The 18,093-nt window shown below is 46.5% G+C and overlaps 1 long non-coding RNA gene across 1 annotated transcript in view; it reads right to left on the bottom strand.

Annotated features, from left to right (window-relative positions):
• Positions 1-17,798, bottom strand: part of LOC141967710 (uncharacterized) — a 104,123-nt gene extending 86,325 nt beyond the window's left edge. The window contains exon 1 of the long non-coding RNA XR_012634739.1: positions 17,481-17,798. This is a non-coding gene — a long non-coding RNA (uncharacterized LOC141967710). The remainder of the gene's footprint in view (positions 1-17,480) is intronic.
• Positions 17,799-18,093: the final 295 nt, after the last annotated feature.

Below are 18,093 nucleotides of genomic sequence, written 5' to 3'. Positions count from 1 at the left end.
TTGTCCCAAACGTGTCTCTCAAGGCCCAGGTGTACCTTTTTGTACTGCTCAGAGATGCAAAAAAGTGGTACAGCCCTGAAACACAATATCCTTTCACTAACAGGCAGTGGCTTTATCTTCCACTCGCTTTGAACATGATAAATATCCCTCCACAACCCAGGAATGGGGGTGATGTGGGAACATTTTACAGTTGAGAGAGGAAAAATAATTTTATTGATGCATGTTAATTTTCATAAATCAACAACACTATTAACAAATAAATATTGTCTTGTCTGTTATGTACCTTCAAGAAGTTCGTATGAAGGTCATAGCTAGCATTTTTCTGTGCTTCCCTGGAAAATCACACTCAAATGGCCTTTAATTCCTAAGAGCTGAAATTATTTCAAGGCTGATCTTGCACATGTGCAAGGCACTTCTTTCTATAGCTCCTTCCTGCAAAGTGCAAGTCATTGACCTTAAAAAAGTACTGCAGCACTATTTTTTCCCCCAGAAGCATCATTTCCTCTTCAACACCATGTGGCATACAATCATGTCGATTCCTGGATTGTTTTGAGATGTTTGCTCAGCTTTTTGTGTATATCCAGACATAAGGGCTGTCAACTAAGGTGGCCTAACTTCTGTGACACTGGGTAAAACCCATGTATGTATGATCAGACTCTAAATTGTGACAAATGCCACAGCTCTATTGACTCAGAAAAGTTCTGTGACAACTCTTAATGTGATGATCTGGCTTGGAGAGTTGTAAGTCTTCCATTCCTTACCTCTACCCCTTGTATATATGTAGAGATCAGAGGGAACAGCCTGGCCACAGGCAGTAACCCACATTAACATACCAGTTCCAGGAACTCTTGTTCATTCTCCTGACAAAGCCGCTCCGTGAAGCTGGCAGAGACAGACCACTCTAATGTCTCTTATAGCCAAGCAGCAGCCTGGATGCTACACCTGCCTGGTGACCTGCCAGGCTGCTTTTGGCAGCTGGGTGTTTCAAAAGCAATGGCTCTTCCCAGTCCCCAGTGAGTTTTCTAAAACATGGGAGGTAAGCCTTCAGTAACCAAATGTAGATGCCACCATGCACATGTCTCTGAGAGCTACCAAGCTTTCTGTTTCTTCATGGCCAGTGGGCAGGGAAGGGCATTGTGGGTGTAATTTCCCTATCCTAAGCCTCGCTGCAGTGGCACACACTAAGCCAGCAGCCCTCAGAAAGGTGGGACAAAGGTGGGACATCATTAAAAGCCTGGAAAAGAAGACACCCTTTTCCTGACAAATAACCTTCCTTTGAAGGTTGGCAGGCCAATGGCAGTGAGGATTACTTTCCAGAGCTTTAGGTCACAACATTACCACAGGTGTCTCCAGCAGTGACCTGGCTTTCTAGCAGTGATCCCCAGTACTCACCACGAGGTGAGCTTATACCTGTTACTATCTCATTTGCCACAGAACCAATGCTCACCATTAGTAATGCTCACAGGTCTTTGACTATGAACAACTCCCCTTAGTAGAAATAGTAGTGCTGGAAGTGCTGGAAGCACAGAACAGTGAAAAACTGCAAAGCCCACACTTGCTGAACACCTGGTGCCCAGATCAGACACAGGACAGGGTGAGGATCCAGTGGTTTGTGTTGACATGGCACTAGAGAGGAATGTAAAGTGAGGTGAAAGCTGCGCAGTCCCGTTCTTCTGCTTTTTGCAAGAAATGCTTTGCACAACTGCTCAGAAGTTACACCAAGAAATGTTTTGTGCTCCAGCTCAAGGAATAGTGGTTTGACCACAGTCGCCCCCCCCCCCCCCACACACACACATACACACTTGACACACTTGGCACAACAGTGGATAAATACTACCCCAAGTTTGTACCTAACTCAGAGGGACAGGAACTCGATGCCAAATCAGAGGGACAGATTGACAGTTTTGTTCTCCTAAACCCCTCCCCTAGAGGGGATCCCTAGAAGGGATGTCTTTTAGTAAGATTTGTGAGTTCAGCTACGCCGAGTGACTACCTGGGAAATTAAGTTTGTGATTACAATAGTTTTTTGTTTGTAGAGCTATATAGCTATTCTGCAGTATAGTGCATTTATCGCTGGCAATCTCAAAGAATCTGTAGATGTTGCATAAGAATAAACTGTACTATTCGTGAACCTGACTGCTCCTTTTGAGTGCGAGCAGACCTACAGCAGGCAGGCTGTTCGTGCAGCCAGTCAGGCAGTAATTGGCCTACCTAGTAATGATAAGTCCAGCTGGATAAGTCCAGCTGCCCCAGCCCCTCTAATCTTTGAGGTCCAGCTAGAACACAAGGGGATTCATCTCTTACTAAATGTATCTCTCACCCAATGCAACAAGTAGAAAGAAACACCAATTTCTACTTGGAGCTACAAAACCTGTCTACAACTGAACCAGTATTCATTCAAGTGAAGAGGAAAATGAAACTTTGCCTGACATTCTGTTGCCTAACAAACGTGAAATGTGCTTCCTATGCACTGTGGCTCAAGGACTTCTAGAGGATTCCCGATAAATATGGGTCATTTTATGGCTCAGAGTGAGAACCATGTGAAAAACTCTGCCTTTTGCTAATTTAGACCTCCAGCTCAGCAAGTGCATGTGGGTGGCCTTTTGAAGTTTGAGCAGCACATCTTCTGCTTGAGCAAAATGGCTTAGTTCTCCCGCAGTCAGTGGCACTAGGCCAGCCTGCACCATCTGAGGACAAGCCCTCTCACATTTATCCCAGCACAAAACTCCAGGAGGAACTCAAAAAATGTTAAGGCATCTGTGGAAAAAGCTTTGAAAAAGTCTGTGCACAGTCCAGTCAACTGAAACTGCAAAGCTTTGCCTCCAGTGGAGAATGGACTGCACAGTCAGGAAGCCAAAATATTAATGTAAGCTCCCACAATATGTCTGTCCAAGAAAGACAGTGCTAAAAAAAGCGAGCATGGGCTCCAGCAAACAGAAGATGGACCTCATTTGCTGCTAATAATATCCAGTCATCAGGACTAGACTAATTTCCCTGCATATTGCCAGATCCAGACCACACATAATTAACTTAACTGCAGAAAAAAAATGCAATCTTTGTTGTTGATTTTGTTGTTGTTGTTGTTTTAATAAAAAGAACAAATCCAGATCCACAGAGGATATGAGGCTAGTCTGATTTGTTCTTGCTGAAGGTTTGGTCCTTGTCATTTGCTGCTAAGCTAATAAGACGATCAGCAGGATGAGAGCAGGTAAGAAATGCCATGTGTTACATTGTGGGGAAGCAAAAAGCTGAAGCAAAGGACCTGGGAAATATAGAAAGTAGCACATCTGTTGGAGGAAGGACCATTCAGCAGGACTTGTTAAGCAGTACTTGCTGAACTGCCATGTGCACACGAATGTCAAAAAACCTTCTCCAAAGTGAAACTAACCCACTTGCTATTTCCTAGGATCTACAGAATTTCACCGTGCCCAGCATCGAGAGGCAACTAAAGGGGTCAGGTTTTCCCCTTCAGTAACCTCCCCCCACGGCTGAGGAGGAGGCTCCCTGCCAGCTGTCCTCCTCCAGGGAAACAGGAGGATTAAATCTTTTTAAGGCATCCAGGACTCAAAAGTTAAACGCTGACACCCATGAAACGGGTCTGTGGAGTATTTAGACACCACAGATCCTACCTTCCTCACTTGAGTTGACTGACAGTCTATGTATCAGGGTTAAAACAGGAGGATGACATCTAAAATGAACAAAATGAGTCATCCTCAGGTGGTTTCTCCACTGACTTTTAAAGAAGCCAGATAACTAGCCAAGACTGGCCTTTACACAGCAAGTCCTACAGCTGTGGTCCAACCAGAGGCTGTCTCTCCCACAGCAGGCACAGTGAGTAAGGGACTGATGTAAACCACTGCTATGGCTTATCTACTTTAGCTTATTTGTGTAGTTTGGTGCTTTATCCCTTCCAGCCAGGGAAAATGGCACCATCTGGGGAATCAGTACTGACCCCTTGTCCCACCCCTCCTAATCTGTGTGTCTGTCACACACAGTCTGCTGTCAAAAAAAACCCCACAACCCTCTACTGAGCAGCTGAGTCATAACTGAAACCAGTGCCTTGACACCTAAAATAGCTAAAGTTTTGCTAGTACCCACTGTTGACCCAAGAGCTCATGCCCCAGCTGCTCTGTGCATGTTGGAGTGATCAAACCACCTTCACGAAGACCAACCCATCTGGTCCCCTCCCTCTAGTCCACAGGGGAAGCCAAGTGAGCAGCATCAAGACAAACTCATGGAAAGACAAGTTGTCATAACAGAAATAAAACCTGTTCTTGTCACGCCTCACCCCAGCGTGTACACACCCACAAGACACACGAACACACCTCCAGGGTTCATTGTTAGGCCAAAGAAGCATCCCCAGGGGTGGGGCTGCTTTCAGACTTACAGCTTATCTTGCAGACACTGAGGAGCTAAAGGTACCTGTATGGAGCACATGGACTTAGAAAACCTGAATTTTGTACCTCTAGGTGGGTACATGAATACCTCTGGGGAGAGGTGTACTCAGGAGGGAGAGTTTGCAGTGTTGGTTTGGAGAGCAGGTGTCTGCCCCAGGGACTCCCTGACGCCCCTTCCTGCGCTCCACTCCTGTCCTGTCCATGAGGGCCTGAGGGTCTACCCACGTCCAGACCATAAACTCCCTGCTCTCAGCTGTGATTCACAAGCAAAGGGACCCCAGGTGCTGCACGGAGTGGGGGCACCCATGCAGAGCACATTTTGGGAAATACCCAGTTTCTAGAGGGTTAAGGACTGATGGCAAGTGTACCCTGGGGCGGGCTGTGCAGGGCTACACACCCACTGGGAGGTTACAGGTTTGTACCAGCAGCTGGTGACTTGCTGGTCTCTATAAGAACCTTTTAATAAACCCCTAGGTATCAACCCTTTCAAAGGGCTGGTGTAAACCAGGACCTCAAGAGCCATTGCCTCCCACTCTAGGTAGATTAATTTTTCCTTCTGCCTCTTCTCCTCGGGAAGATGGAACATGGGCATGGGCAGAGCCGACAGCCAGAGGAGAATGGACCCACCAGCAGGATTCAGCACACAAACCCATGGCAGCTGCCAAACCAGCCTGATCCCACCAGCTGGTCTTGTTTAACGGGGCAACAGGGGAGTTGCAAGAGGCAGGAAGACTGAGAGGGAAGTAGTTAAGTTGGAATTAATTTGTCACTCCATATTTAACTGACCTCAAAACTATTAAACAAATCTAATAGGAAATATCCTCCAGATTCCAAATACCTCTGTGTTGCCTTCTGGGGACCAGCCACTGTGCAGGGCTTCAGCTGTCAGGCAAACTGGTACAGGGGAAGGGGGGCTTCCCTCCTCCCCAATCCCCAGGCCTGGTTTAGTTCACCCTCGCTTTTACCCTAAGGCAGTTGAGGGGAGAAGCACAGGGAGTACCCAGCATCCCAGGCTGAGGTGCCTGAGGAAGCTGCGGGATGTGTGTAGCATGGCTGCGGGCTTTCCCGGCTCCTGCCTGAAGGGAGCACAGAGGATGCTCAGGAGTTAGGAGCAGTGACTGGCTGCCCAGATGTCACCAGAGACTTTTCCACTCCTGAAAAACAAAACCTATCCCAACTCCTCGCAGGTTAGTTACAACTACCACCCTCTCTGTATCTGGAATAAAGAGGGAATTGGGAGATTTAAGGCTCCAGATGGAGTGGAACTGTATTTTATTGCCAAAAACACACAAACTCAGCAGCTAGAATATGGAGAGAGGCTAAGGGGGGAAAGCTGGCATAAAAACTAACAAACAAAAAAAGCAGCTTTTTCTTGCAAATAGGTGAATACAAGCCAACCCCTCTGCATAGCTTAAAACACTTGGTGACAGCATATTTCTCATTGGGGGATCGTTAGTTATTGCCTCAGGTCTGCGCTCTGCTTTCGAGCGCACAGAATTGCAGGGGTACCCTCCCCTGGATGAAGTTAGCCAGGAAGTAGCAAATATTACAAAGAATTGAGAGTTCAGCCTGATTACAATAGCTGAGTGTATAGGGGTGAATTTTGCAGAAATATCCCTCCCTTCTGAGGCCGGGCACTTTAGACTGATATGCCTCAGTATGTAAAAAAAATAAAAATAAAAATAAAAAAAAATTTAAAAAACTAAGAAGAGGCGAGGCAGATCGCTGGTTGGAAGGGCTTGCTCGAAAACTGCAGGCTCTGCTCGCCCTCGGCGTTGCCGAGATGAAAGCAGCTCCCCCGCGAGTTCCCGCGGGCGGCACCGCTGCCCTGGCGCTGGGCGCTGCGCTCCGGGGGGCGGCGGGCTCGGGGCCGGGGTGCCCGGGGCTGGCCGGGCTCCGAGTGCCCTCTGCCGGGGAGGGGCGGCCGGCTCCGCCCGCTTCCCTCACCCCCGCCACTACCCCCTTTATTTTTATTTTTTTCAGGTGTTCCAGCCCTGCTCGCCGGCTGGTCGCTCTCCCAGGCGAGCCGCAGGGCTGCGCCTCTCTCGGGTCGGGGCTTTGGGGTCCCATCCTCGGGGGTTTGGTCCAGCCGCGCTGCAGTGAGCGGGAGGGCAGACACTGAACCCCCCGACAGCCAGTGAAATGCCCCAGCACCCACTTTGTGTGCCGCCCCCCCATCCCATGCGTCATTCGGCAGAAAGCTGCAAGCAGAGCCAGAAAAGGAGGGCAGCACAGTAAGGCTGACATTCGGGAGAGCCTTGCCTCCTCATGAACCAACCTCTGATCTCAGCTCCCCTCTCTGTGGGAGGAAGAACGTGCTGTTCCCACTCTGGGGAGATTGCAGAGATTAAATGTCTCAATCAAGGTCACTCCTACAGCACTGGGAAAAAAACCCAAGAGCTTTCACACTGCAGCTTCCTGGGTCAGAAACTTTGCAAGGCCCACTCTTATTTTCTTCCCTAGAAACCCAGAGGGACTACTTTTACATCTGGGCACACTGGTCATGTCCATGTTTTGAGGAATATTTTTTAAATAAATGCCTAAATAAGTTTGAGGTATTCAAACTAACATTTCCCCAATACCTCGGGGGTGGTTTTGTCCATTCTTTCGGTGGGTGCCAAGAATCTAGCAAAGTCTATCCAGGCAACCTGAAAGACTCAATGAAGAAGAAGGTTGTAGTTATAAAGAAAGCTTGAGCAAAGAGGACAGGTTATTTAGTCCAAGTGTTGCAAACCCTGTGTTACTAATTCCCCTGTACCCAGACACCCACTAAACAGGTCAGAGCAAAGATGTTTTCGCAAGAGCTTCATCCACCCCCTCCCATCATACTGAGGTTCAGGGCCTGAACCAGCTCCCGCTGAAGTGAACGGGCAGACTCCCTGCTTTTAATGGCATGAGATCAATTCCCAGTTCTGCAGGCAAAAAGTCAAACAGAAACAGCAAGCCTTTTCCCCCCAGATATTAGCAATGCACGCCTCTCCGGTTCGGAGCGGGCAGGTCTGTTCAGGTTTCAAGGTGGGAAAAGAAGCTTTAATGTTTCCTTCCTTTTTCTTTGACTGTTAAAAGGCATAAAACTGCTATAGATCTATCCACACACATACCACCAGCAAAACAGTGGTGGTGGGTTGTTTAAAGGTAACACTGATGCGCAGAGGCCCCTGGAAGGAAGAGGAATCTCAGTGCAAGCATCCTTATTTCTTTCTCATGAACTTCTCAGCTGCCACACGTCAGCCCCCTTTCACCACCCGCACGGCCCTCTCTCCATTAATCCCAGGCACATCTGACATTTGCTCAGTGCTAAACACACATTGTGTCTGCCACCCTGCTCCGTGACAGCACACACCCATCCCCAGCACAGTTGCTAATGCCTCGGAGAGGGCATTCACCAAGGGACAACTGCAGCGTGTGGAAAACTCTCCTGCTCCAACTGAGAGGAGGTTAGGTTCTACCACAAGGCTGGGACATAAACTGGATGGGGAAAGCCTCAACTTCATCCTTTCCCTGTGCACCCCTCCTGAAGGACCAGGGCAGAACTCCAAGGCTCTTCCAGGCCAGACCAGAGCTGAGGCCCGTCAAGCCAGCCCCATGGCTTTTCCCCTCAGGAACTTGCAGCTAGTGGTGGACAGCTGACAAGTTAGCTTTACACCAAGGGATGCTTAGATTTAAGAAAGAGAAACAAAACACACCTTGTACGTATGTCCCTTCTACCCGAAGGCTGACTCGCCATCCTGCCGTGATGGACCAGCTCTAGCACCTCCAAACACATCTCAGCCTGAACCATCCTGCAGTTGATCACCCTGGGAGAGGGCTTGGCACAAACACACACTTTTTTACCCTGCTGAAATTCTTTTGTTTTCTCACTTCCTAAGGTTAGCTTGTGGGTTTGTTTTGCTTTTTTAAAAATCACATGGTGGGGCTTATTAGGGCTTCAAACTCTATGCTGGTGCCTCTGTCCTAATCCTCTAAAAACCCTTGAGAATTTGGTGTCAAGCATTTCATCCAGAGCCATAGTTTTTACTTTCTTGAGTGTTTTCCAGTTGAATAACTCCATATATTCATATAAGGAACATCACAGCAATGGACATGCTTCAAAAATTACATGGCATAGTCATATTCATCATAGGCTGATTCCAGCTCAGGATTTGCAGAGAGCTGCAGTGAAAGTCTGGTCCAAGGATGTGGTGATACAGTTTTCAGAGTAGAAATTCCCAAGTTCTCCAAGGGGAGAAAGACCCTATGTGAATGTAGGATTTTTCTAAGCTCTTCTGTAAGGATAAATCTCTTGACTTCATCAAGGTATTGTCAGGTAAAGAATAGTTGAAAGAGGTTTAGAAATGCTTTCCCAAAATCTGAGATTTAACCTAGAGCATGATTTCCATTAAACAATGCAGGAGTTGCCATTTGAACAAATCCATTCCCCTACAATCATGTTTTCTACAGTAATCCTTAGGAGCTACCTTGGGAAAATGTGTAAGAAACAAGACAAGAGTAAGGCAAGGTATGTGTAGCAGCTGGCAGTCTGGGACTTGCATCTGAACTGGACTGCTACTCCTGAACTCTTGAGCATTAGCAGCTCCTGTTTGAGCTATCTCTCACAAATTTGTCCTTTCCTTTTTTTACTCCTTTTTAGTTTCATCCTCCACAAGATCCAGCAGCTGAGAGTTCCACATTTTAATTGCACAGAGAAGAAAAATAATTTCCTTATGATTTTTTTTAAACCTACTGACTGATGATTTCATCACCAGACAGTAAATTATAAGAACACAATGCTTCACTATCCATATTTTCTACACCTTTCATCTATGCTCCTTGACATCTACAGTCTCATTTTAAATTGGAAAACAGACTATACTTCCTTCTCTGTAATTTCTCCATCTTTTCTAAACCTTCTTTCAGCGTGGGGACCAGAAGAGCACACAGTATCTTTGCCATTTTAGTGCCACAGGCAGGCATCTAGCACAGGCAGTGGTAAATGGTTGGGAGCTACTGGGATCCAAGCAGCATCTCATCTTGTTGCCAGCCCCATTCCACACCTGGGGCACAGACTTAGAAGGTGTAGAAGAAAGTCCAGCCTTAGAGCTCTTCTGCTCTTCCCATGGGATTTGGGAAAGTGCAGAACAAACAATAACAACAATTATTTCAGCTGGAAAATATTATTTCTCCTGGCTTCTTTTCTGCCTCAGAGGGAGAGCTGGCTGGAATTACATAAAGTATTTGTGATTGAGGAAAACAGCTTTTCAACTGAATAATAACTTCTCAGCAAATGTTTTGAAGTTACTGTTATTGCTTAACACCTAAAATTAAACATTTTCTGGGTTGGGTTTTTTTGTTTTGGTTTTTGGGGGTTTTTTTGTGTGGTGTTTTTTTTTTTTTTTAAATTTAATTCCCCATCCCTCTGGTTTTCTGAATTGAAAGAGAAGACTCACAAAAGAATAATTTCTGTTTCCCTGACTGGTTCAAATCCCTCATAGCCATAGCAGAAACATACTCAAGCACACTGAACTGATGAGCTGGGACACAGGGCTCCAGAAGCTGGAGTTTATTGGGAAGAAACAAAATTTCACCAGAAATGCTTGACCTGTCCAGCTCAGAAAAATCAAGGCTGATCCTGCTTCCACTCCACATCCCATGGTGTATTTTCTCCTCAGAAAGTAGGCAGAGATGTAGGACTTGTCCTGCTTCATAAGAGAAGGCTCACTTGGGATCTCAAATGGCTCAAAGCTTCTTAGAAAAAGAGGATTAAGACATCTGCTGGGTGCAGTGGACTACCTGGGATGGCCTTCAAAGGCTGTTTTTGCTCCACAGCAGCTGGTGCAGATTAGACCTAGCTGGGCTTTGACTCAGGTCGAAGCTTCACAGACCACCAAAGCTGTAGTCCTCTGCCCTTCTCTTCTAAGCAAGAGCATCAGTTGCCCTGGCACAGAGACATCATCCTCATCTAATAGTAGCCCCATGGATGAATGTATAGACACAGCCCTTTAAACGCTTTACCAAGAATTACTCTCCAGCTGTCTGCAGCCCCCAGCTTGCACACAGCCTCTGGGCCTGCAGGACAACAGAGCAGGGCAAGGAAACCCACAGACTCTTCCTGTGGCCAGCACGCTCCATGCCCATCCATCCCAGCCACGCCAGTCTGACAGCTCCCCAGTTTCAGCAGCTGTCATACGGTTGTCATTCGCCATCTTTGCCTGAATGATTCTGCGTGAGGTTACAAGGTCCAACAAACATGCACGTTCAGACCATGATGGTCTGATTCGTCACTCTAAGCTTTGGGCAGCCTTGCCTTACATGAAGATACACAGATTTTGTCCTTTCTAATGGCATAGAGAAAGAGTTGTCCATCAAAGCTTGCCCCAGGCAACACATTTAATGCTGCTCTCCAGAGAGCCTGGTGCATACTAAAGGCACAAACAGTCAAACAGAACAAATGAAAAGATCTTCTGCTCTATGGAAAAACACAAGGGCTTGGCTGCTAAATATTTAATACTGGGAACTCCCCTTCCTTCCTGCCTCCTCCTGTCTGTACTGCATTCAGCTCATCATGGTTGCAAAGGGTAAGAGTTCTGGGGCACAAGAGAGCACTCTCCAGCTCTGACACCCACCACAAGGAACCAACCCCAATGCAACTGGGAACAGGCCGTCTGGATTCAAAAGTCAAGTGGGGTGCTAGTGGAGCAAGATTCTTTGCAAAAAGGCTTTGGGACAGCTGTGCATCCTTGTCTTCCAGATCTGTGTACTTTCCATGGGGCCGTTGCCTGTAGACCATAGCAGCGTGTCAGAGCCTGTTCTTCCCAAACCACCGCAGGGTGCTAGATGGGCAACAGTGTAAAACCTGCTTGTGCAGAAGTGGATGGAGAGTGGCAGGGCCCCACAGCCAAGCACCCAAAATATCTCTGTCCATTAGAGAGCAAAACCAAGAAGCTGGAGCTATTCGGAATAGACCTGGGGGCAAATTTCCCAAATAAAGAAACGACTTGGCAAAAGAAACGACTCATGGAAGTGGTGCTTTCAGTGCAGCTTTATTCTGAGGGGAGGAAAAATGAAATAACACGCACTTGGTGGCAGCTGGGAGAGTTGTGCTTCAGTGGAGCAGGAATGAAACATCTGACTTTTGGAGGGACATTTTGCAATAAAAAGGTTTTCAAGCACTGACCAAGTAGGACTTTTCAGAGGACCCAGAGGAACGTATCCATATCTAATACATATTTATGTACATGTATGAATGTTATTTCAGGGGTTTACGTAGTTTTGATCTACTTCCAAACAGAAAAGAAGGATGAAGCCATCCAGGCACAAATAATCCTCATTACAGCTGTGCTGACTGCGCTTCCCAGCACCCCAGAGAGGAAGCAGAATTTCTGCATGGTGACCATCTGTTCTTCCCACTGTGCCCGAATTTCCACAGGAGGGAACTCAACCAGCCTTTGTCCTGTGTCAGTTACCCAACAGTCATCTTAGACTCCCAGCTGGGTACTGTCACCCTCCATCTCTCCCTGGACCAAAGGAATAGGGAAGAAGTACAGCACCAGAAAGAGGACACAGTGAGATGGAGTAAAGGCAGAAGTTGGGGCATTCATGTAGGCCACCAGCATTTCAATGAGCCAAGTCCCTCACTGCAAGTAAATAAAGAAATGGAATTCCACTTCCCAAAGCACAGCTTTCCCCTCACCATGCCCATAACACAGAGAAAGTTCCTTGTCCCTTGCATGTAGAAGAAACTCATGTTTTAGGAAAAAGAAAGCAATTCAAAAAATCAAAACAGACTGAAGTTACAAATTGAGCTCTTCTCTCAGTTAATATTTAATGTTGCAATTGGGTGGTTTTCAATGGGGGGAAAGCACTGGGATTTCTTTGCTACAGATGGTCTATGTGAAACTCAGTGTGTCAAAAAAAGAGAAAAGCAATTTTGTTGAATATTTCAACATCTGGAGCCACTTAGTGGCAGGAAAAAGCAACTTCTTGAGAAGCACTTTTGATCTAGAGCAGTGGTTTTTAAACCTTTTTCTATTTGCAGACCCATAAAATTTCTCTCTTCATAACAAATATAAACCTACTGACAATCAGTTCTCTCATCTCAGTCAACTCTGGAGATCCCTTAGATGTTCAAATGCAGGAGAGGCAAAGCTGTGCTTTCAGAGACCTGCACAAGACTGTCTCCCGGACCCCTTCACTTCCCGGCACAGTGAGCTGGTCACTTCATTACAAGATAATCTGCAGAAATGGGATCTTGCCTCCCTCGACACGGCGTGGCCTTTTTTCTAAGGCTGAAACTGTTGTTATCTGTGGAACTGGTACTCACCAGGCCTGTGTCACCCTGATAAAGCTGCTCAGCTCTGTCCACAGATAATCAGTGTATTTCTGCCTTTAAAGACTCTCTCAGAGCTGCTACACACCAGAGAGCTAATTCAGGCTGTGTGTACCATCTTATCTCTCCTGCTTCCCACAGTCTGCTGTGCCCGGCTTTGTGGGCACAATGCTCCACTGAGTCAGGCTGAGACTGCCTCGGTGGAAACACCCTGGGCTCTGGGCAAGTCCTGGGGAGCCCGTCTGCTGACTCTTTTGAGTCAGAAGCAGGCCAAGCAAGGGATACAATTCAAGAGGGGGAGTAAGGCCACAAGTTGCTGCATTTGAAGTCAGAGGATCTAGGCATCATCCTCATCTCCTGGTGAATTTTTCTCATGCCATGGTGCTTGGACATTACCTCTCCCCAGCTCCCAACCTAGGCTTTGGGCTTAGCTCTTGCCTGATCTGACTTGCTTAATTTCTCTGTACACAAGGTCAATACACTGCCAAGAAGGAGGTAAGTCAGTCCTCTGCATTGTACCTCACAGTGACAGGGTAGGGCAAGTATGGTTGTAAGTTGTCCTAGGGGAGCCTTTCTTACTTATTCGAGCAAGAAACCTGCCTTTTTAATTGGTCAAGGATTTGTTAGCATATCACTGGTAAATCTGCTCAAAGGACTAATAGGAAAGCACATGAAAAACAACTGCTGTGCCCAAAGAATAGCATAGATCAGATCTTTGTTTCCATTGTATTTCTTCTCAGCACATTTGATTAGTTTGGCTAATTGAACAAGTAACACACTCTATTATCATGCACCAGCAAAAGAGGTTTTATGACTCAAACAAATATGGCCATTATTAGCTGCTTCTGACATTACAAACAGGACTACTAGCTCTGGAGAGGCAGTATTTTGTGTATGGCTTTTTGGTAAATTGGCTGCTTAATCATGTTTTTTTTCGTGAAAAGACGTCTCCTTTAGTGGCTGTGTCTGAGCATTCAGTGCAGGACTGCAAGGGGACACAATTCACAGCACGATTAGAAGGTCTGTGTAATACAAATATTTTCACTCATTTTAGATTTATCTCCCGCAAGGGTGTCATCACAAATCACTCTAAGCACCTCCAGCAAGCCTGCACCCCTTAAAACACCACAGACCAGCTCCAGCCAGGCCTAGGCTCATTTAGTAAGAGACTAATGAGATTAATTAGCAAATGTGCTCAGTGAATAAAACCCAGCCCCATACACACCTGTTGGACAGCTTTTAGGTACACTCACCCCTTGCCTCTCCCCCTTACAACTGCTCTGGTTTCCACGTTAGACAAGGATGACTTGTTTGTAGAAACTTGTACTGGTTTTGCAGTACCAGTATAGTTAAAATTGTGCTGGAATGTGTACAGGCCTACTGGTACAACAGGGGAAGCACTGACTCTCTACATCCACCTGACCTCCTCTGTGCGTCTGGTGTCCACATCTTAGTGCCTGGTGGTGATCAAGGAGGAGCAAAGCAAGTCTCTGCTGTGTTTGCACAAGAAGCCAGACAGAAATCAGCTCTGGTGCTGGGCTGGCACTACCCACCCCGGGAGAGAGAAGAACCTGCCCTAGAGCATGGCACTTCTACTGCTCCAAACACCCCACAAAGGGGTTTTGTCATAACACGACAGATACATTGATAGTGGGAGGCAAAAATACCACGTGTTCCCCATGAAAGGCACTTCAAGAAATCTGAAATTCTTACACATTTGTTTTAAGCTATATTTGTCTAGAGGCTTTCTGTTTGGCCTTGGGTCTGTGACACGTGTAAGTGTTGCCTTCATTTGCCATCTGCTCTTTTTTTTTTCTATTTGGAAAATGTGATCATCAAAACAACTTTTCATAGGAAATGTTTCAATACCTTTCTCGCTAAAAAGAAAGTTTCAAAACTGCTAAAATGATGCTTTGACTTTTAATCAGAAATGCACTGTTTTGAACAACTTACATTCTCAGTTACAACAGTTCAAAGAATTCAGCTTGAAAATATATTATTTGTTGATTAAAATTAAAATACTGGTTTTCAGATATTTTGGATTGGGATTTTGGACTTCCCACCCAGTTTCGGAATATTTTTTGTTTAGTGCCAAACATTCTTAAGGGAGGACAGGTCAATTCTTTCTAGTCTGTTCATACCAAGGTTCCTGGGTAAAATATAATGGCTAGGACATGAGAAGTATGATGTAGTTAGGTGATGTAGTTGTTTCTTGTGACTTTAACTTCTACAGATTTGTCAATGACTGTGAATTTGCGTGACCTAAACGTAGGACAACATTGAGTGATGCAATTCACATGCATGTGGATGGGGAAGTGCATCACTTAAGTACCTCCTGCACTGTGGTCACTCTGAAATTCAGAGCTGGTGGAATAATAAACTGTGAATGAGTATCTGCATCTTTAGAGCCGCACTGAACTCCACAAGTCATCTTGTAGAGATCCAGAAGAGACTGCTTGGGGATTAAAACGTAACTTAATACAGAGCACAGGATTATTCTCTGCTTCCCAATCAACTCTCTTATGAATAAAGGTGGTTGATGTTTTCACACTTCTAACTGAAGACGTTTCAGTCTGTATTTCTAATTTTGCTTCTTAAGTGGCTAAAACTGTTTCACAATATTTGCTGGGCAGAGGAGGATTTCCCACACAGAGAGATCTGGCAGCTTTTCAAATTTTGTGCAAAACCCTTCCCTTTCTACATTTGGTCCCACAACTAGTATTTACCATGGAGAGTAAGCTCACCAAAAAATAACAACCTCCATCCTTATTATTTGCCAGCATTTTGATTTGTGTATAGCATCCTGTTATCCAAGGTTAGCTGATCTCAGACAGACCTTTCAGCTGCTGATGTGTAAAAACTGAGGACTACCAGACAGCTTAATAACTACGTGAGTACCTGCTATAAATGCTGAAATGCAGGGCCAGAACGAGTGCCTGTTACCCTTGTAACATTACTAGAATCTGAATGATATCCCAAAAGCATTAAAAATCCCCTGTGGATGCTGGTAAGCTTTGTGGATGTAACTTGTTATGCTCTTAAATGAAGGGATCTTGGTCTGACGGGTACAAGGTCAGAAAAAATACAGGAAAGATTATACAGAGGGTGGCAGCAGCTATTTCTCAAGAGGAGAATGGACCTAGTGTAGGCACAATTCACAGATGTACTTGTGAACCAAGGGTATTAGCCAACCCTGGTATGGAAACTAACGTTATATCTGCTCTAGAGACACTGAGACTATATTAGGTCTGAATTATTTAATTTGGAGCTTAAAAGGTCCAGTTCTGGACTGTCTGTAAACTGATTCTTCATTCTTGTCATCATCAGGTGGATTTTTTTTTTTTTTCCCCCAAGCTGATGATTCTCACAAGTGTATGATGACAGTTTTGAGGAACTTTCTCCATTTTCCATCACCATCTTTTGGAGATGCAGATGCTCAACAATATTCTAGAACAGGTTGTTCACGTCAGCTTCTGAGTGATGACATAGAGGGTCTACATTCATCCTACTCACTGAAAGTTCTTGCTCAAGGTGCATAGGCTAGCAGCCAATTCACCCTGTGATCATTTTCTTGCCAACGGAGAAAAGCACCTTCAGAGAGCAATTCAGATCCATAGATAGATAGGGACTTAGAGGGACCAATCCCCATCCCCTTAGAAGGACAGTGAGGCAGCTGCGTTCCTCATTAGGAGCTGACTATATCTCTTTACATATCGAGGAATAAACCTGAATGCTGGAGTCACTCCAATCAGTACAGAAGCACAAGGTCTGCAGGACTGAAGGGACTTGTGCTGAGGTCATGTGTACAAAGCAGCATGTGAGATTCCAGATGCTCTGAACCATCTTAAAACCCTTTAATATTTATTTAAAACTATCTAACTGAAACTTCTTTCAAATGTTTCATTAATATGTGCCAGTTTATATTTATCACCAGAGGATGTCCCAGAGTGGCACTGCCAATGTTGAGCTCCTACTCCTGAGCAGTGGGAAACGACGTTTTGACCTCTTGATTACATGTGCATGTGTTCAGGAACCATGAAGCTAGAAGGCTGTGAACATCCTAAGACATGATCTTCTCATCCTCTGTCACCATGCTTATCCATTGCTCCACTGAAGGGATCTCTGAACTTCAGAATGGCAGTCCTCTTACCTCTACCCACCTTCACCACATTGCTGCAGTAACCAGCTGCTGTTTACTCAGGGTTGCTGGCAAAACACAGTCCCTTGAATAAAGAGCTCACCAGTGCTCTCTGGATTGTGTAACACTCCTGCTATTATCAGCTTTTTCAGGAATCCCTAACAGAGATAAAACACCTGATTATGATTTAAAAAAAAAACAAACCCAAATCATCATGTTTCTAGCTGCAGAACATCTTCTACATGTTTTTCTGCTCAGGATCGCCTCTCCCCTACAACACAACCGAACACAAAGGTTTCCAATATGCCTCAAACTACACACCCCACTTGCCAAAAAAGTAATGCAAGCAATTAGCGTGGCAGACCAATTTAACAAATAGTTCCATTCATTGCAGTGGCATCCCACATTTGAGCAGGCAGTGACCCGCACTTCCTGTCTCCTGTACTTGTCCTCCCTTATGCAGATGCTCAGTATTCAGTGGAAATACTTAGATCACATTCACACTCTAAGCTGTTGGGGAGAGGCTCCCAGACTAAATGTGTTGTCTTCCCTTTTTCCTCAATGCTTCAGTGCTAGTGAGACGTGCCAGCCAGAAACCCTAAAAGATGAAAACCTCTATATTTTCTTAAACGCAACAAACCTGTTTCGTAGGTATAATCCTGGACACCACCGCTATTTGAATCCTTGGGCTTCTCCTTCCCTCCCGGCTCGATGCAGTCACCTCTAAGGACCAAGGAGATGATATCCCCCCGGTCCCTTCCATACTGCAGGCTCTCTGCCCACGCTGCCCGCAGATGTGCGCCCCGTACCACAGTGTACTGCGAACCGAGAGGGCCAGTTCCCCCCCAGACTGCTGCAGAGAAGCCTTTGGCAGGTGGCTGACCTGGAGCTTCCCTGGAGGCACCGCCGAGCCCGCAGCGCCCCGGAGGTCGCGGGGAGCGGCCCCGCAGGCGGCCGGCGGCGGCTTCAGCACCACGGACAGAGCGCGGGGCGGGGCGGGGCCTCTGCCTGGGCCCTGCCCGCCCCTGCCCGTCCCTGCCTGTCCTTTGCCCGCCCCCTGCCCGCCCCTGCCCGTCCCTGCCTGTCCTTTGCCCGCCCCCTGCCCGCCCCTGCCCCCTCTCTGTCCGCCCCTGCCCCCTCTCTGCCCGCCCCTGCCCGCCCCTGCCCGTCCCTGCCTGTCCTTTGCCCGCCCCCTGCCCGCCCCTGCCCCCTCTCTGTCCGCCCCTGCCCCCTCTCTGCCCGCCCCTGCCCGC

This window comes from Athene noctua, chromosome 18 (genome assembly GCF_965140245.1).
Source record: "Athene noctua chromosome 18, bAthNoc1.hap1.1, whole genome shotgun sequence".
Taxonomy (NCBI): Eukaryota; Metazoa; Chordata; class Aves; order Strigiformes; family Strigidae; genus Athene; species Athene noctua.
Note: the sequence above shows the minus strand (reverse complement) of the source record. Positions and strands in the feature narration are given on the sequence as shown.